Here is an 18065-nt window from a genome sequence, read left to right as displayed (position 1 = left end):
TTAAAATGTAGCTTCACATAAAGTAACTAATTTTAAAATGGCAGAGATACTCAGTATGACAAAGTACACTTCTGAAAAATACCTACCCTTGGTCAGTTGAGTATAGGTGAGGAGAGAAAAGCATTGCCTAGTCACTAATGTACTTTAGGACTGAGAATCTGGAAGGCTTTACCATTAGAATATGGTATTTGCAAAGACATAAATAATCATTGCCTAAAGTCACATTATAGAACAAGATTAAATATGTGCAATGATGGAATGACTGAGTTAAAAAAACCCCATCCATAATAGTGCACTGATGTAGAAATCATGTAGTAACCTTCGGTCTCTTGACTTCTTAAATTATTTGTTCCATGTCTGATGCAGTTTTTGACCAGAATTCTTTGATATTAATGAGACATGGGAGATACTCAGTGAATTTTGTAGGAATTTATGTATCTGATTACGTGCAGACCAGTATGAAACATCAAGATTTACAAAGCAGTTGAATCTGTACCATGTAATGTGAAAATAATAACATAATTTAAAGACATTATGCTATAATTTCATTGTTTAGTATGCATTTTAGCTCATAATAAAAATTCTTAAGGAATTACCTTTGGGAAAAAATGCAAAAGCAGCCATAAATCTAGTTCTGCAGTCTCATCTGGACACTTAATGCTCTATAACTGCTTCATGTTACTATAGCAGTATTAAAGAAGCACAAATAGACTGTTCCATTAATAGAAATGTAATATGCCCTTCCAAAGTCTGTAGTCTATGAACTTTTAGAAATAGCCTAACAGTAGATTGAGTGCATGTGTGTATACATGTGTGTACATTTGTTGAAAAGAGAGAAATAATCTAAAATTAAGACTTTATGTACCTAATTTTAACACTGAGTATCTTCTAATTGTTATGGTATCCCAAGAGGACAACTGTATAACGGAAAGTCTGACGTAGATGCAAGTAGGTCACTTTTACTGTTTGAAAAAAAAAGTAATTTGTCATTACTGATCAATTCAGTATTTTTCTGTACAATATGTTACTGCTGAATAGTCTATATTTCCATATTGAAATGTCAGGCTGTTGTGCAGATTGATTATTTTATATCTGCTTGTAAGTAGATGGATGGATTCCATATGTGCATTTGCCTGATTTTTGGATATGTATATAGATGAACAGACTTTGAATATTTTGATAGACATCTGCCCATATTTTGGGTACATTTTTGGCCTTCCACTAATCACTTAAGAAAGAATGAGTTATGTCATATAAAGCAGATCATTGTTCAGACAACAGGGCTTTTGAAAGTTAGGAGGGATATTGATCAAAGTTCACTGAAATGAGTCAAACCAAAATGAAGTGCAATAGATCAGTGACTGTTTCATGGTGCTCCCAAAGGTGGTTTGTTCCTGGCAAATAAAACTGCTGGGTTTGAAGTGGGAGGGTGAAATTAGAGGAGAGAAGAGATGGTTGAAAAGTAAGAGGAAAAAAAAGTCTAGTTTGCTTAGTGATCTATCACCATACGAATAAGTAGCAGGGTAAGGATGGCCTCAAAAAACCATTTAAAATAAAATGCAGTAATTAGGAGAGTAAATAGAAGGCTCATGAATTTCAGTGAATTGGATTTTTGTATGTCATGGGTCAATCATATCACATTTAAACATATACTGTTGTGTAAGGAGAGGAAATGTAGCCTTCTATGCTCAAAAAAAGAGTATTATATTCTCCTGTGATCTAATGGCAAACACCTTACTAAGTTGCGATTCTCCAGATACCCACAGTGACAGAAGCACTGGTTTCAGCTTAGCTATATCTGAAAAATGCAGCCATAATGTTTAACCTATGTACTAGCAGTTTGATCTATATTCTTCTTCTACTGTTAATTCTTTATATTCCTTTGTTTCTCAATAAAAGATGGAGTTCCAGATTCTACACATCATCATGAAATTTGAGATTAGGCAAACTGAGTAGATCAGCATTTGGTTTTCGAAGTTCTATTTATGAAGCAATAATCTAATTCCTTCCTCTGAGATGGCAACAGAGTATTCCACTTGATGTGAAATATCACTCCTGGTGAATGATACCACTTTCAACAAGCAGTGGAGCAGTGGTGTTATTTACATTGAAATACTTACTGCTAGTTATTTTTTACAAGAATATGTGTGATTATTATCCTTATTAGGTAATCTGCATTCAGCCTCTCCCTATATTTCTTCTGTAGTTTGAATTGTTTATAAGGTGCTTTATTATTTATCTGTCAGATGGGTACTAATTATCAGCAACTTCAATTACATAATTAAAAGAATTGCAATTAAATAGTAAGAAAGCTGGGTTGGCATTCAGGAACTCTCATCATGGTTCCTTTTCTTTGTGACCTTAGGAAATCTAGAAAACAGTGAAAATTGTGCTAGTTAACTCACTGGCTGTTGTGAGAGTAAATAGATTAAAAGTTGTGTCATATGCTAAAGTAGTGAGGCCACATGAGTACTGCGAGACACACATTAATAGATGTCTTTCAATCTCGCTGTCAAAACTAGGAGTCCAAGTTTGAAACTTGATCATGGTGAGAGATAGAATTACAAATAGCTTCAATGTGTTGAGATTTTTTTAAACAAAAAAGGCACTCTGAATCCAACCAGAAATGTATTTGCATTGGTCAATACCCAAGACTATTTTTACTACGAACAGTATATACTTTCTTGTTGAGAAAGCAGGTAGTCTCATCTCAGATTCCAAAAAAAAGCTGTTGTAAAATAAATTACAGTAAGATTTTTACTGTAGCATAGTAAGTATCTTATGTTGTACTCCTATATACTTTCTTCAGTTATAAACACTTCTGTTGTGGTTTAACCACAGCCAGCAACTAAGCACCACACAGTTGCTTGCTCACCCTCCACCCAGTGGGGTGGGGGAGACAATCAGAAGTGTAAAAGTGAGAAAGCTCGTGGGTTCAGATAAAGACAGTTTAATACGTAAAGAAAAAGCTGCACACACAAATAAAGCAAAACAAGGAATTCTTCACTGCTTCCCATCAGTACGCAAGCGTTCGGCCATCTAAGAAAAGCAGGGAATACGCTCCTTTATGAGTTATATAGCACATAGAACACATATATACACATATGCAATGAAATATATATGGAAAATAATTTTAGATTTCAATTTATGGTGTACAAAGTGCAAATAGATGGATTTGCAGTATTTCACAGACTGCAAATTAAAAAACAATCTTTGCTAATTTGTGTTTCCTTTGAAATGTTTCAAAATACAGGCCCTGTTTCTCAACCTATTACTCACATGAATAGTCTTTTAATACAACATATTTGTAATATGAATGCACTTTTAATTTTGGCACAAGATGCTATTTTGTTATTGGAGTGTGGAGATTTTCTACAGGATTCTGTTTTCCCAAACGTAAGAAATATAATTAATTTAAACATAAATTATAAATAATAACTCGAAGGAAATTTTTTATAGTTTAACATTGCAGATCTTGTTATATTTCAATAATGATGCACTGCAAATAAATGTTTCTTTGTTATATTCAATAATAAGTAATATGATTTACATTGCTAAAAAAAAAATTGTTTCCAGTTCTTCTCCCTCTGGGCAATTTTTCATCCTCATTACTGAAGTCACTAAATGGAGCCCAATCAATTAACTTGCAGTAATCATTTTGGGATTGGTTTTCACCCCTGATCATCAGGTATATCAGATTTTCTGCTTGCTTTTGTCAGATGAACAAGTCTAATGCATTGTACTATATGCAGAGGTTATACTCTTTAACAGAGGTTATATGTGTCCATCACTTTATCCTTTCAGCAGAGTATTGTGCAAAAAATGGCACATTTCAAATATAGCAATCAACACAAAAGTATAGGCTGTTTTTATAAAAGCAGAGAACCTCAAAGTAATACCAATAAATGGGTGCTTCAGTGTGTACCATGAATTACCATGAATTTGTGCTTCTAACTTTTTTCCAAATGGAGATGAAATTGCTGAAAATAGTGTTATTAAAAGCTTTTATTCAGATCTCTTTTATCTGTGCCAGGTTAAAAATGTATCTCATGGATGAATGCTTGAATAGAGGCAACTGAAAAGTCATAATTAAGTAAAATCCTTAGTAGCAAATTCTTACTATTATGAATTTTACTAAATTGTGCAATTTTGTATTAGTTGTGTAACTAGAGACAGTAGTCACCACCATTCTATTGGTTATTATTTGAAGAATAAGAAAGTTTCTGCCCAAAGGCTTTACAGTTCAAGGGCTGTTTCTATTTGTACTGCTTCAGAAGCAGCCATAGAGAAGGCTGGTGACTCAGGGAGCAGCAGTCTCACTTCTAGTTCTCTGCTGCTGAGAAGGAACAAGTAGCAGCAGGTCAATATTTCTGGCAGCTCACCTTTTCTTTGCTCTGCATGGCATCCCACTCAGGGACATCTGATGGGAGAGAGAGAGAGGAGATTCAATGCAATGCTTACATGAGTAGAAAACAGGATGGGGCGGGTCTGCAACTTTTCTCCAGAGTTGAGGAGGTGACAAATGACCTAACATTTGCATGCAACAACATGCAAAGACAAGTGGAGATTTTGTGTGTGCTATATAGTTAGGTCACAGCCAGGCCCAGAGGCATTGCAATGGAAGCACATTTTGAATGCAGTTTTTAAGGAGGGCTTAGAATTATCATGGGTTAATTCATTAAGAGAGTTAAACACCTAAGGAACTGCAAGGAAGGAATCATAGCAGTGTTTGTTAAGGACCTGATGATGTTAGTCTTTTAAAAGTAGATAAGATTGAAGGACAATTACAACAGACTTCACAGGCTCAGAGCAAGCAAGCTATAGCTGTTCATTTTTGCTCTCCTACTAAATGTATGTATCTTCTACTAAATGTATCTGTGCACAGAAGGAACATGGAGGAGGGGAACTATGCTAAAAAAATTAAACTTTAGGATTTTCTGTTGTTACCATTTCCCCCGAGAAGTGTAATGATTCTTATTTAATGTATTAGATGATAAGTGAATATTTGAAAAACAGCTGCTTTCAAATGAAGGAGCCTATACTTGGCAGTGCTGGAATATAAATGTTCTGGTTTTTAGAAGTGTTGAACTATGAGAATTGTGGCAGATTTCAGAAGAAACTTTTCTGAAAATCAGGCCACCTCAATTCAAATTCCTAGATCTTTGTGAGCTGGTTTAGACACCTACATTTGAAAATGTGGTTTAAGCACTGGTGGTTCTTCGTGTGCTATTTATCCTCAACAGAAAATCTTTTTCTTTTTTGATGTTTATTAGGACTTTCAGGTTGTATGGTCAATCTCTTCAGTGAGGTGAATCCAGGCAGGTCTAAAGCATGCCCTTGTACTTAGTTTACCTAGGTTTTGGTGGTTTGGTGTGGAGTGTAGTGGACTCAGATGGTGACAAATCTACCTGGAAACTACATTAAACTACTTCACACACAGGTTTTATAGACTTGTATTTTGAATGGTCTCCCTCATTCTTATTTCAATAAAGACCAGTCTTACCCTGCAGGTGCTAAGAAGCATTATTTAACACCAAGTGATTCACAATGTATTACTACTGTACTACATAGTTGCATATTTCTGAGAAAAAAATAACTTACTAATAGTTTTATTACTTTAATCCCATTATAATTGAATTAATAAATTAGAGCATTGCTCCTACTTTGGAATGTATTCGAGAATTGTTAAGTGAGTTCAATTCTAAAAATGAATGGAAAAAAATCCCCGTGTTGTCTCTACTTTGATATTTTAAAGATAAATAATATAATTCATATTTTCTATTCCTTTCTTTGCAGTTGTGGTCTTCTTGCAAAATATTTGTCTGAGTTGAAACCTTACTTCCTAAAATCATATAGAGGATTTTTGCAGTAAGTCTTTCTTGGCTTATTATGAAAATAAGGAAGGAAGAATAAATTAGTAAATTAGAATTAAGGTTTTGTTTATTTTCCTTTAGTGGTTATGGAGAGAAACTGAAAATGCAAACTTTTCACAGAACTGAAACTCAGGAATTCATGGGAGTGGTAGGAATGTGAATTGACAGAATATGGTAAAGTTTCACCTGATTTAATGTTTTCTGATTGTCTTATTTAATATCTGTTTTAATATTTGATAAATATTTTACATTTAAATTATGTTTTTCATTCACAAAACACGCAAGAATAGCAGAAGAAAAGAAGGAGAAAATGAAAGGAATTAATTTCAAATCTCTAGATTTGTATCCCAGATGTATTCCTTCAATATAAATTTATCCTCTATTCATCCTAGGTAGTTAGCACTTTTCAAGTTGAGACTAAGGAAGGTTTAAAAGCAGACAGAAGTACCAAACTCTCTTTAAGCTGGGTTCCAGAAAAACTCAATAGTGGGCAGTTCCTAAGGGAGAATATTTATGTGAGAACTCACCTCTTCTGAAATTTTCACCCACATCTGTCTGCCTAAATATAGTAGTAGGGTGGAAAGCTCTTTGAAAATAACCATACCAAGCTTGTACAGAAGTTAAGCCACAGAGAACTGTTTAAGACCTCAGAGTAAGTCGTAAGTTGGATGTCTGTAGTGCCTGAACTTCCTGTTCTTCTGTACAGACCTGAATTGCACTCTGAATTTTCATACAGCTGTGTATGTATATGATTCCTCTCACACATTTTTCTTTCCAATTAATAAACGTCCTGTTTCTGAATCATTGCTTTATGATGACAACAGAGAGCAACCTGAGTAATTTGTATGTATACTAATTTCATGACAATTAAAATGAGTTCCAGACTGGTATGCTTTGGGGAAATCATTAATCTTCCTTGAATTACCATATCTTTAAATGTGTAAATATCCATCAGGTACATGAAATGAATCATGTAACATGATATTTTTAACAAATTAACGGGGGCATATTCTATGAATAATGAAGAATGTAGATGTACTGCATATTTACTTTCCGTGCTATTATGATTATTTTCTTGAAATAGATGCTGGGATTTTCTAAGGAACTGTCTGTTTTTGCAGATAATTTTTTATTTTAGTTGCAGATTTCTCCTGCTCCCCAAAATGAATAGTATGTGATCATAGTTTCAGCTAGCAATCAGCTGCTTCAGCTTGTTTTGTGGAAGATCAACTGACTCTAAATGCTCAATAACTATATTCCATTGAATTTTTTGATGCTACATGTTTTAATTTGTTTCTTTAGACTCCAAAAAGTAGTAGGACATTAAAAAAATATATAGCAAAAATTAATTCAAAGTTTTGTGATTTACAGCTCTTCCTGGAAGGGACAGATTCATGAGAAAGGCTGGGCTGGGATTAACTGGAGTGATTCTCCTTCAAAATTATTATGCCTTTATGATAAGGTACTGGAGTATGAAGGTGTGTAGGTGTGGTATGCAGTGGGAATGTAACAGGCTTAAAAGAGGAAAGCAGGACTCGGTAAGTGCATGTAGGTCAAAGACATCACATGACAGTCCCATAGTTTATGACCGTGCTTCAACAATCTACTTAAAATGTAGAATTTGAGTCAAAATTATCTGAAGATTGCTTACAGAACCCTTTAATGGTGATTTATTTTGTTGTTGTACTTTGTAATAAAGAATAACAAATCTTCCTGGAGCAAGAATGATCTAAGTATTGTAAATGTTAGTCACCAAGGCAGTATTTGTCCACAAATGCCTGAAACACCACTAGGGACTCTAATTAAAAAGTATCAGATAAAAAGGGGAAAAGAAACTATGACTAATTATTAATCTCCAGAACTGAGCCGATTTAATTAATTGAAGAATAAAGGTCATTGTCAAAGCTAACTGAAAAGGTACAACTTCTGTCAATATTTATTGGATTAGACTTTTCTGTTTTCTCTAAGCATTGGGTACTGCAGAGTGCTGCTCTCTTATCTTCCTATAGCTATTCACTGGCTGAATCTACGAGGCATCTTTGTACCTATTTAAAACTATATCTTACTACACTTTTAGTCTAATACTGGTGCCATATGGCAAATAGCCAACCAGGCCACTGACTGGTGAGTTGGGGGTACAACAGTGCCCATGATGTGTGCAGGATATGTTGCTCTGGGGACAGATAACCTCTTTACTCCCCCTTTCCTATATGTATTTAAAATATGTGCAACGCCGTGTAACACTTCAGTACCAAAGCAAATTTCAGACAGCATAAACTGTTAGAATTAGTATTTTCAGAGCAAATGAAATGAACTTTAGGTTAAAAAAGCCTATCTTTTTATTCCTTCTGCAACATTACTTTAAATTAGGTTAATACACACTGAGGCATTTTACCTGTCACATTCAAATGAAGGCTGTGAACCTTCTCTGGTTGTTTTTCTGAATAGCTATTTCATGTAAAAGCTATTTTTAACAAGAAAACACAGTTCTGATAGTTCACAGTATTCATTCGTAATGTATAGCTACTTGGGTTCTGTCCTGCGTTTTCTGCCAATTCCCATTTCCCCGTGAAGAACCCTTGATGATAATTTTCGTTGATAAAGTCACCAGGAGTTTAGAATACATAAGAAATACAGAATGAGTCCTTCTTATTGTTACCAGCCAAACAATAATCTTCAGGTAATATGAATAAATTCCTGTTTTTCAAAGAGTATAAATGTCAGGTTCTACCTGTCTGTTTTTTACAGAGTGAAATTGTCCACTTGCTGCTGTTAGTTTAATAAAACCTATTAATAATGAAGAACTTTTTTGTAAGGAGAAAAAAAGTTAAATGTCAAAGGATTTTCAGTCTCCTTTTCAGCTGATGCACAAACTTATCCATTCCCAAAATTGCATTCTGAAAATGAGACATTTATTGCCGTAAAATGTTAATTGCCTTTTGGTTTTGATTTTGTTTTTCATTTTGTTTTGTTTTTTACTAGCATATATGTAGTAATTGAAAGACATCTTTGGTTTAAGCAGATCCCTTAGGCAAACTGTTATGTCACAGTGGCCCACTATTCTAATAGCTGCGAAGAAATCTACCTTTCAGGGCAATTCATTTGTAGTAAAATCACCTCTTGACTTCTGTAACCTTTAATCTTTCCTTGGTCACAGGCTAGCGGAGAAAAATTGCTCAGCAAAGGTAATTGGCTTTTCTAGGCTCTCCCAGCTGGAACACAGAGGCTGTCACCCAGAATTTCAGCCATGCAGAGTACAGGCCACTGAGCACCAGAGTCCAAGGGCAACACAGATGAAGCCACCTCTGTCAGCTGTCAGTTCTCCTTGATGAGGCCAGACTGGGCAACATCCTGACCCTAAATTACCATAGTGAAAGTCTACAGAGAGCAACATGAGCAAATAGGTTCCAGTCCTTTCACAAGAGTCAGCAGCAGGCTGCCAGAGCTGGGTCACCTGGGGATGGCACAGCTCTACCTAGCCCTCTGCGGGATCCTCTCTTCCACAGTGAAGAAGTGGCATCTCCATTCCCAGGGGAGGAATGACCTGGAGAACTGCCTTATATGTGTCCTGGAAGCAGACATCCAGTCTGGTGAATAATTGAATCTTACTCCCTGCCTCTCTGTGGAAGACATTACTCATTTTCCATCAGACTGTTACAAATTTGAACTGTTTCAACTGAGTTGACTTCCATTGTCCAGTTAGCTCATTTAATAATTTTCCGTTCCCCATCAGTCATCTCCAATAAAGCAAACAGAATTTTTACTTTTACAATTCTTTCTCCATCATCCTCCTAAAATGCAGCTTAATTAACATTAATATTTTCACACTTGCCTTCATATTTTTAAAAATCAGGCCTAAAGGTGGAAAGTGAGTGTCAGGTGCTGCTGAATGTAGCATTACTAGCCAGTATAACACAGTTCCCATTTCAGACTACTGGAAAGCTCAAACTCCATATGAAATATGGAGGCTGAAATACAGAGGCAATATAGTCTGAAATATAGAGGTAAAAAAATTGCTAGTAACATCTGGTAAAAACTTTTCAAGAGTCAGTTTTTTGAATCTCTTATGCTTTTACAGATTTCAGAAGATTCTTGCTGTGCTGATTTCTCTACAGTGGTCCCCCTCAAATGGATGTTTGTCATACTTGACTAATGTTTTGTATAAATTAATTGGTTATTGCATGTAGCAAAAATATCTTCCATGAAAGATAATATGTATTTCCTTAATATATAAGGAAAGTGAAGCACCTCTGCTTCTCTTTATCAGCACCAATAAATTTTGAAGGAACTTATAGTTTCTGCATGACACAGTGCATTTTCTATCAGTCTATTTGGTGAAGGCTCAAAAAATTTCTGCGTGTTTTAACACTAACTATTGATTTGTGTTCTCTGTGTTTGCTGACTATAGTTCTTCATCTGTACATTCAGTCTGTAGAAGTTCAAATGCTAAGCAAAAATGACTCTGCTGTTATATTTAGTGCCCTGCTGCTAAATTCCCAACCATCTTTACATTTGTTCTACCAAAGTAAGCGATGAGATTAATCAGTGTTAGTTACTTAGTACAGCAAAAATTCTACAGAAACCGCTTGTCCCTGGAACAGTGGAATTCTTCCAGCCAAACAAATGATCATTTGGGATGCTAAGTTTTCTCCTGACATCCTCAGTTTTAGGGGTCAAAATCTTTGAAAGGCCATGAAACTCAAGCTCTTCAAGGAAAAATGAACATATTTGTCTTTATACATGTTGTGGGGATCTTCCCACAGTATCTACAAAATCAGGTAAAGAGCAAGCCACACATGGGATAATTTTTCCTTTTTTCTTCCTTATTGGGGAAAAAACCCCCCCACCTTCTTTAAAAATTAGTTTCAAAAAACCTCTTTGCTTAAGAGAGATGTTTTTTCAATGTAAACAACTTTATTTATAAAAGAACTTGCAATGGATAATCACTTGGGCAGATTTTGGAGGGGGAAATATTTTCAGTTTTACTTTTCATGCACTTGTAACTTCTTTCATGTTAAATTTTTTTCTTAATGCTTCTGCATAGATTTTTGTTTGGCAGGGATACTCTGAGCAAGTCAATTCTTTAAATTCTTAAATTTAGATCCACATTTTAAATATAAATATGTGTTTCTTTTACTGTGGCTGAAAAATGAAAATAAAAAAGAGCAAAATGTGAACTTTCTTCTGTGAAGGAAGGTGTTCAGTATGAAAAATAGCTCTCATAGGGGAGCAGTGTTCTGTCAACTAGTCTATTATTCAGAGTGGTCTCTCCTGGTGATTTCCAACAGCCTGAAAATACAGATAAGAATGGTGGAAAATTAGGTTTGGTTCTCTGACAAATTTAATCCGCATTAAATTTTCACTGGGTAAAATATGAAATATTAGATTGTTCTTACATCCTTTTAATATTTCCTAATACAAAAAATAAGAAACCTAACTCAGAAAAAAGTAAGATCTACTTTAAAACTGAGTCTATATTTATTACTTATGTACTTTTAACTGTTTACTTTTACTGGACTAGGGACTGCAAAAGTCTGTGTGGTTCTATTTTTGTTCAGTCCATCTGGAATCAGGAAGTCAGTACACCTCACAGTATAGACTATTTGTGTTAAACAACTTGAAAAAAGACTTTTTTCATAGCCAAAATTTTTCCTTTCTCAACAGAGATACAGATAAACATACATGCATAAAACCTGGCTTAATATATGATGACTCAAATACTTGAATGATTGGTATAATCATGATGTAAAGTCAATTTTCACAGGGTTTTTTTTTCAGTTCAAAGGCCAAAACTGTTCTGGAGCTGGAATCTAATTTAGATGCTATTTTAAACATCTACTTCTAAGCTTTCCTGCAGGGTTTCTATTTAACATTTTCTAATCCAGATTCTTTTCACTGTTGATTATTTTTTTAAATGTTTTCCCCATTGTCTTCTAACCTCAGATTCTCAAACTGCTACTTCAGCCAGTCCCTCTCTTGAACCTGGAGCATTTAATTTAGGAAGACCTTTCCTTTATGATGCCTAGATTTTATTCCCTACTCTCAGTTCAGGTTACCTGTGTGCAGCCTACTGCTGAGAAAATCCTATGCATCCTTGGTTTCCTTGCATTCTGAATCTTTGAACAACAGGAATTTAACAATAAAATTGTCAGAATTTCTGCTGTGTTTTTGTGAATCACAATTTCAAAGATTTACAATCGTGGCCAAATTTATTAGATTTTAAAAGGGACTCCAAAGGTCCATTCAAGTAATGGGCTAAATTACAAGTCCCAGTTTTGAAGCTGACATAGCTTGACAAAGGTCTTCAGGAGCATTTTAAGTCAGGAAAACAAAATATATTTTTCTAGCAATGGGAATAAGAGCAGGGGAAACAGTGGGAAATGTTAGTTCAAACACCTTTGGATTTGTAAAATTAGAGTCATAACCAAAAACAGGATATCAGAATGGGAATAATAATAACTGGTAGCTTTGTCATACATGAATATGCAAGTTAACTGGTCTGCTTTTATGTATAACACAACGCTAACTTGCGTACATAGGGGTATTATCAGAAAAATTACTTCTTTCTCTTTCTCACCCATCTACCCTTCCTATGTAAGAGACCTTATGTAGTACTTGGGCTATTATTTACTCTGTCACAGCACCATTTCCAAACCTCCCAATGTACTAGAGCCCAAAGGAAAATAATATCTCAAAAAGACTAGTAAATATGCTGCCCTGAAAGCACATATAAATGTGTTTTTCAAGGTTATCTAAGAGTTTGTTGAGCTGTAACCCTTTTCATTTATTCAATATTTTATTTTTTATTAGGCAACTGCACAATGTTCTACTGTAAGGTCATGTTGGACTTTTTGCTCATTTGAAAAATGAATAAAGTTGCTGTCCAAAGCACAAATATCCGGCCTCATTTAAGTACTGATGGAGATACTGGTAATGGGACAGATGTTATTAAATTTTCTAGTTTATTTATAAGTGTTGCTTGTTGAAAAAATTATTCAAGAAAATTTACAATATTGTGATGATTATATGTGGTGCAACATTTACGATCTCCATAAATAACAGAGATAATTGAATATATTATACAAGCTATTTTATACAAACACTGATAACAGAGACAGCAACAAACTGAAAAATAATACATTTTACAAGTTCTTCTTTGAGAAAGACCAGACAAAATGAATTGATTTAGCAAGAAGAGAACTTTTCCCTTGGAATCAATTCCTGTTTTTTTAAGATAAATGGTGATAATTCTGTACAAAGTGCTAAGAGGAAAAGGGATATTAACTCTTCTCATGAAGCAGTCTGCAAATGCATTTCTCAAGCTTGGAGGTTACTTGAGCTACGGTTGCCAAGGTAGAAGTTATTTTGACTGTCAGGCTTTCAGTTCTTTTCCGAAAAGAACATTTTATGAATAATATTTGTCAGTGAGCCAGAGAAAGCTTGTCTGTTTGAGAAGGAAATCAGTTACCCTCACCGAGGGTCAACTAAACTTTGGAATTTGCCTGCAGCCAAAGGGCCAAACCTAATTTACTGAAAGCTTTCTATCAAGCTTTAGAGTATGAGGCCATAATAATTTCTTGTTTCCTTATGGCAAACAAGTAGATGTTCACCACTGTCCAGCTTTTCAATAAGAGTAAATTCTAACTTCTGTTCATGAAGTTCCTGATAACAGTGAAAAATTGGTACCTTATTTATTTCTAAATATATTTCCATACATTATAGGAATCAGTCTAAATAAGAGTTATCACCATGACTAGGGTTTACATTAACCTGTCAGCTTTGTGAACTTTGTTCTGTAAATGTCTGCTATGGTTGCAGTGATTGGTGTTAAAGATTGAAAAACTGTTAGAGAGTGGTGCAGAGATATGTTGTCTTATTTTCCAGTTTCATTCTTCCTGTCTACATTAAAAAATGTTGATCAAGGAAAAAGGCTGGATGTCAGACTGACGTTTTCAGTTGAGACCACAGTAAACCAAACAGGAAAATACATGTGATTTTCTGATCAGTGTTTATAAAAATACTGTGCTTGAACTTTTACTTCCAAATAAGACTGTATCATTGTCTGTCCTCAACAGTGGTAACATAGGCCTTCCCGTGGCATAGGTGTTGGTAATAAAATGCCTCAAATGTGACTTATGTCCTTTGTAGGGGCTTGAAGCTCTTCAGCTGACCCTTATGTTTCTAAAGAGATTACTTACAAAAGATTTGGTGTTGCAGGGTGCTAACCATTTCTTCTCTCCAGGAAAACAATTACAGAAATGTGTAAATGAAAAGGCAATTATTTCCATTAAAGTCTGTGCACTTAAAAATCAGTTGAATGAACTGTCTTAAACTTAAACAAAACTTAAAGTTAGAATAGCGTCAGAGTAATTAGAGCTCAGCAGAGCCTAATACATGGTTAGACATTAGACGTAATTTATGATGCTGTCTTGGGTTTATCTTGAAAACTATCAGTGATAAAGATGACAAGGATAAAATGAACACCAGTGAAAATCAACAACTCGGAGACTACTTGTCATTAGCATGTGGTGTGACTGTATTATGGCACAAAACGTTGGGGAAGATTGCAAGACAGACTGATATAAAAAACTCTTCTTTAAAGTAGGTCTGATGTGGCTTTCAGTGTACCCAGAAATGTGCATTAGTTGTCATTATAAAATCAACCTTTCCCAACAATTACCACAGAGTGATACATGACTGTAGTTGTTTCATGGACGCACAAAAGCCTTTGCTCTGCAAACTATACATTCTGTTGCTGAGTTGAAAAACATAAATAAATCCTGCAGGCCTCTGAGCACTTGGCTGTGCTAGAGATGAGGTAGCGGCTGGATTGCTGTGGAAATTTATGGGTCTCCAACAAACCATGTTAAAAATGTACTAAATTAATATGCAGAGGCAGAGTTGCTCTGCCACAGTAAAAATCAGATTAGGTAATGTGGGTTAGTATTGTGATGTTGCTGGTACAGAAATAATGTCTAACTCATAGATGATTCCTCCTATTAGAGAATGTAATAAAATATGCAGATCTTGTACAGCTGTGTTCTGTGGGGCTATGGAGAAGAGGAACAAATGCTTCCAGAATAACTCCTGGGTGTTTTGTGAGCCACTCTGATAGCCTAAGAAGTGCTTAGAAAGAAGTATTACCACCTGTGGAAAAGGCATGAGAGATTACTGAGTGTTTCTGAAGCACTATTGTGTTATAAACTCTGAAGATTTTCTTCTACTGTACTTTTTTCTGCTTCTAAACTTTCCTTTTCAGTGCAACCAGTTGTTACTTGTGGAAGGTTCATAGAAATCCCTCACCCCAGAAATTATTTGTAGCATTTGGTTGCACTAAAAGGCTTAACCACAGTGGTCATGGTTGCATAAATACTGGGATAAATAAAAGAATGTGTGCAAATATATATATATCCCAGTTTAATGGAAGTTCACTGAAAATACTAGATATTCTTCATTCTACTTTATCAGAAGTATCACTTTCAGAACTTCAAGCCAATGTCATGTCAATCTGTGCCAAAGAGACCTGTGTAGATAAGGCTTTACTCTGTTTCATCTTCTTGGCAGACCAAAAATCCTTTTTCCTTAAAACTTGATTAAACACAGTTCCATCTGGTGGGACTGGGAAAGGTCATGTGCACTCCATTTCATAGTTCTCAGCAGCTGAGGACAATTGTTGGAATCCAATGCTGATAATCTCATATTTGGCAGAACCTTAAGCAGGTCTGGCATCTCTGTTAACAGATTCTTCAACAAGATGGATATGTCTCAACACTTTTTTTGTTTTTCATTTAATTGCATCAGAATTACTATAGGCATCTTGAAGGTTTAGCTCTACAACAATTTTTCGTTTAATTCTGAAATTTGTAAATCACCCACTTTTTTACTTCTCTGTTGTTTTACTTCATCTTATGAACTGCCTTTTATAACTTTAATTCTACAAATCACAGATAAAACCCCCTTCATTTCATTATTAAAATGTAATAATCCAAATTAGCTTGGAATTTTATGAGGCAGGAGTATCTGAATGAAACATTATTTTAAGACTGAATTGTAGATAAAAGGGAAAAAAACACCCAAAGAAAATGTAAACTTGCTATAATTAGTGATCGCCCATGGCTTTGTACTTTTGTGTCACTATATTGGAATTTGCTTCTGTTAAAAATGTGTCTAAGAAGAAAATGTGGATATGGGAATGACAAGATCCCTTCTCAGATTTAGGAATTCTGAAGATTACATTCAAACTCCTGAAAGGAATTCTCTTTCCCAGAATGGGGCTTGTGTTCAGGATGGTCGAATAACCCTTCTGCAATAGAAGCAGAACCCCACAAATCTCTGCTCTAAGTGCCAGGCTGGCTGGCATTTTGCACACACTTGACTTTTTTAAGGGAAACTCTCTGAACAACTGTAATTTCATTATATTCCATCCCAAATTTATCACAGACAATCAATCTAGTGTTTATTCCTAAGATTGGGGTGTGTGTGTGTGTTAATATTTCTTTTTACCATTTTTCAGCATACCATGCTAAAAATTGTATCCCATTACTCTAGCAAACTGATTACATATTCCAAAAGCCATTACTAAAATTGTAACAGATCTTATCATATGTTTCCAATCCTTTACACAGGTCCTCCTCCATGTGGCAATATGCACTTTTAAAAATATAAAAATGTGCTTTGACATCAGTATTTAGTTAATAACCTTGGCTTTTTGCAATACTCTCTGTTCAGCTGCCTATCAGAGATATCATAGTAATATATTCTTACAAAATTTCAGATTGTTCACCATGAGTATTTGCAGGTCACATCTAGTTTTCAGACGTTAAATCTATCTTTCACTGTCATCAATTATATCTCTTGTTCTATTTCAAGGTAAAATAACTGACAATGTAAAGTATTTTCAATATTTTGCCTGGTTCTCTGGAAAACACAGTTTCCTTAACAGTTTGTTACGTCATACTTTATTAATTTTAATATCTATTAGGTTCAGGACTTCATGATACTAGCATATGTAAATATGCAATAACATGGAATTTAGCATCTCTACTTGCATAGGCTGTGTCACTTTCCCTGTTGGGCTAACTTAGTTGTTTATTCATACATTTATCCATAAATTTAAACAATCCTTAGTACTAAAACATTCACATAAATCTTCCACTCTTCCCCTGTTCTGTAACATGAGATAATCTGCTCCCCCTCTGAACCTCTATGAGTTAAAATTGGAGATAAAGTTATTAATAAACCCTTGTATGTTCCTCCATTTCTGGCAGAGAAATTCCTTCCCTCTTCTACCACAAACTTCAACTTTCTGTTTCCATGCAAAAATTTTCCCAAGGCTCTTCCTTCAGGTCAGCTCTTAAACTTGAAGGTGTCCAATGTCTTCTTGACATCCCTCAAAACTGTGGTCAATGTTACTGGTCCTTTCTTTGATCTTTGGTAGTTGTGGAGGAGAGTTTTATAGATTCACAGCCTTCTCAGATATTGCTGTATTAATAAGGACTTTATCTGTGGCCACTGAGAAACCTTCAGTAGGTGCATTTTAATTTCTTCAGAAATTTCTGAACTCTTGCTTTAAATTATCTCAGTCATTACATTTTATGTCTGTGAGCAATTTCATTTTTGTTCTATCTTGGTCTAATAGGAATTGTCATTTCCAATTTCCCTTCTTCATCTCATGCCGACATTGTTGTCTGCTGTCGGATCAGCAACATTCTAGTTTTTTGCTGGCTTTCGATAATGGGGAGATTTTTTTGGTTTTTGCTGGGAATTTTTTCTGCTGGTACAGCAGTAGAGATACAAAGGACTCACATAAATTCTAATACCCTGTTAAATTGCTGAGGATGTACACCAGGTTCCAGGGCATGATAGGAACAAAACAAGAGCCAGTTCTATACCCTCCTCCCAGAAGCAAATTGCAAATATTGTCTCTCTTGACTTCTTTACTAAGCTGTGTGTGCCATCTGGGACTTTATAATACATCTACCAAGTTAGCTGCATTCCTCAGTAAAATGTAGTTACAGAGCTTTCCTTTGCCTGTATTTTTTCTTCTCTTTCTGTCTTTCATTCTGAGATCCTCACTGGTTTTATTAGCATTTCTGTTGACTGGCAGGTGCCTACTGACTTGATTTTCCAATGTATTCATCTCTACAATCCTTCTTTTTAAAACAATAGGCACAGCAGACAAATGGAATGTGG

At 35.0% G+C, this 18065-nt stretch overlaps 1 protein-coding gene across 13 annotated transcripts in view; it reads left to right on the top strand.

Annotated features, from left to right (window-relative positions):
• Window positions 1-18065, top strand: part of KCNIP4 (potassium voltage-gated channel interacting protein 4) — a 442570-nt gene that overhangs the window by 338243 nt on the left and 86262 nt on the right. The window contains exons 3-4 of one of the 13 annotated variants that reach the window (XM_074865895.1): window positions 5797-5868; window positions 7245-7335. The exons of 11 other annotated variants lie outside the window; for them this stretch is intronic. The gene's annotated coding sequence lies outside the window, so the exon portion shown is untranslated. Of the gene's footprint in view, window positions 1-5796; window positions 5869-7244; window positions 7336-18065 lie in introns of those variants that run through there. One more of the 13 variants, XM_074865894.1, reaches the window with a different exon arrangement.

This window comes from Strix uralensis, chromosome 4 (genome assembly GCF_047716275.1).
Source record: "Strix uralensis isolate ZFMK-TIS-50842 chromosome 4, bStrUra1, whole genome shotgun sequence".
NCBI lineage: Eukaryota > Metazoa > Chordata > Aves > Strigiformes > Strigidae > Strix > Strix uralensis.
This window is presented reverse-complemented; position numbering and strand designations above follow the sequence as displayed.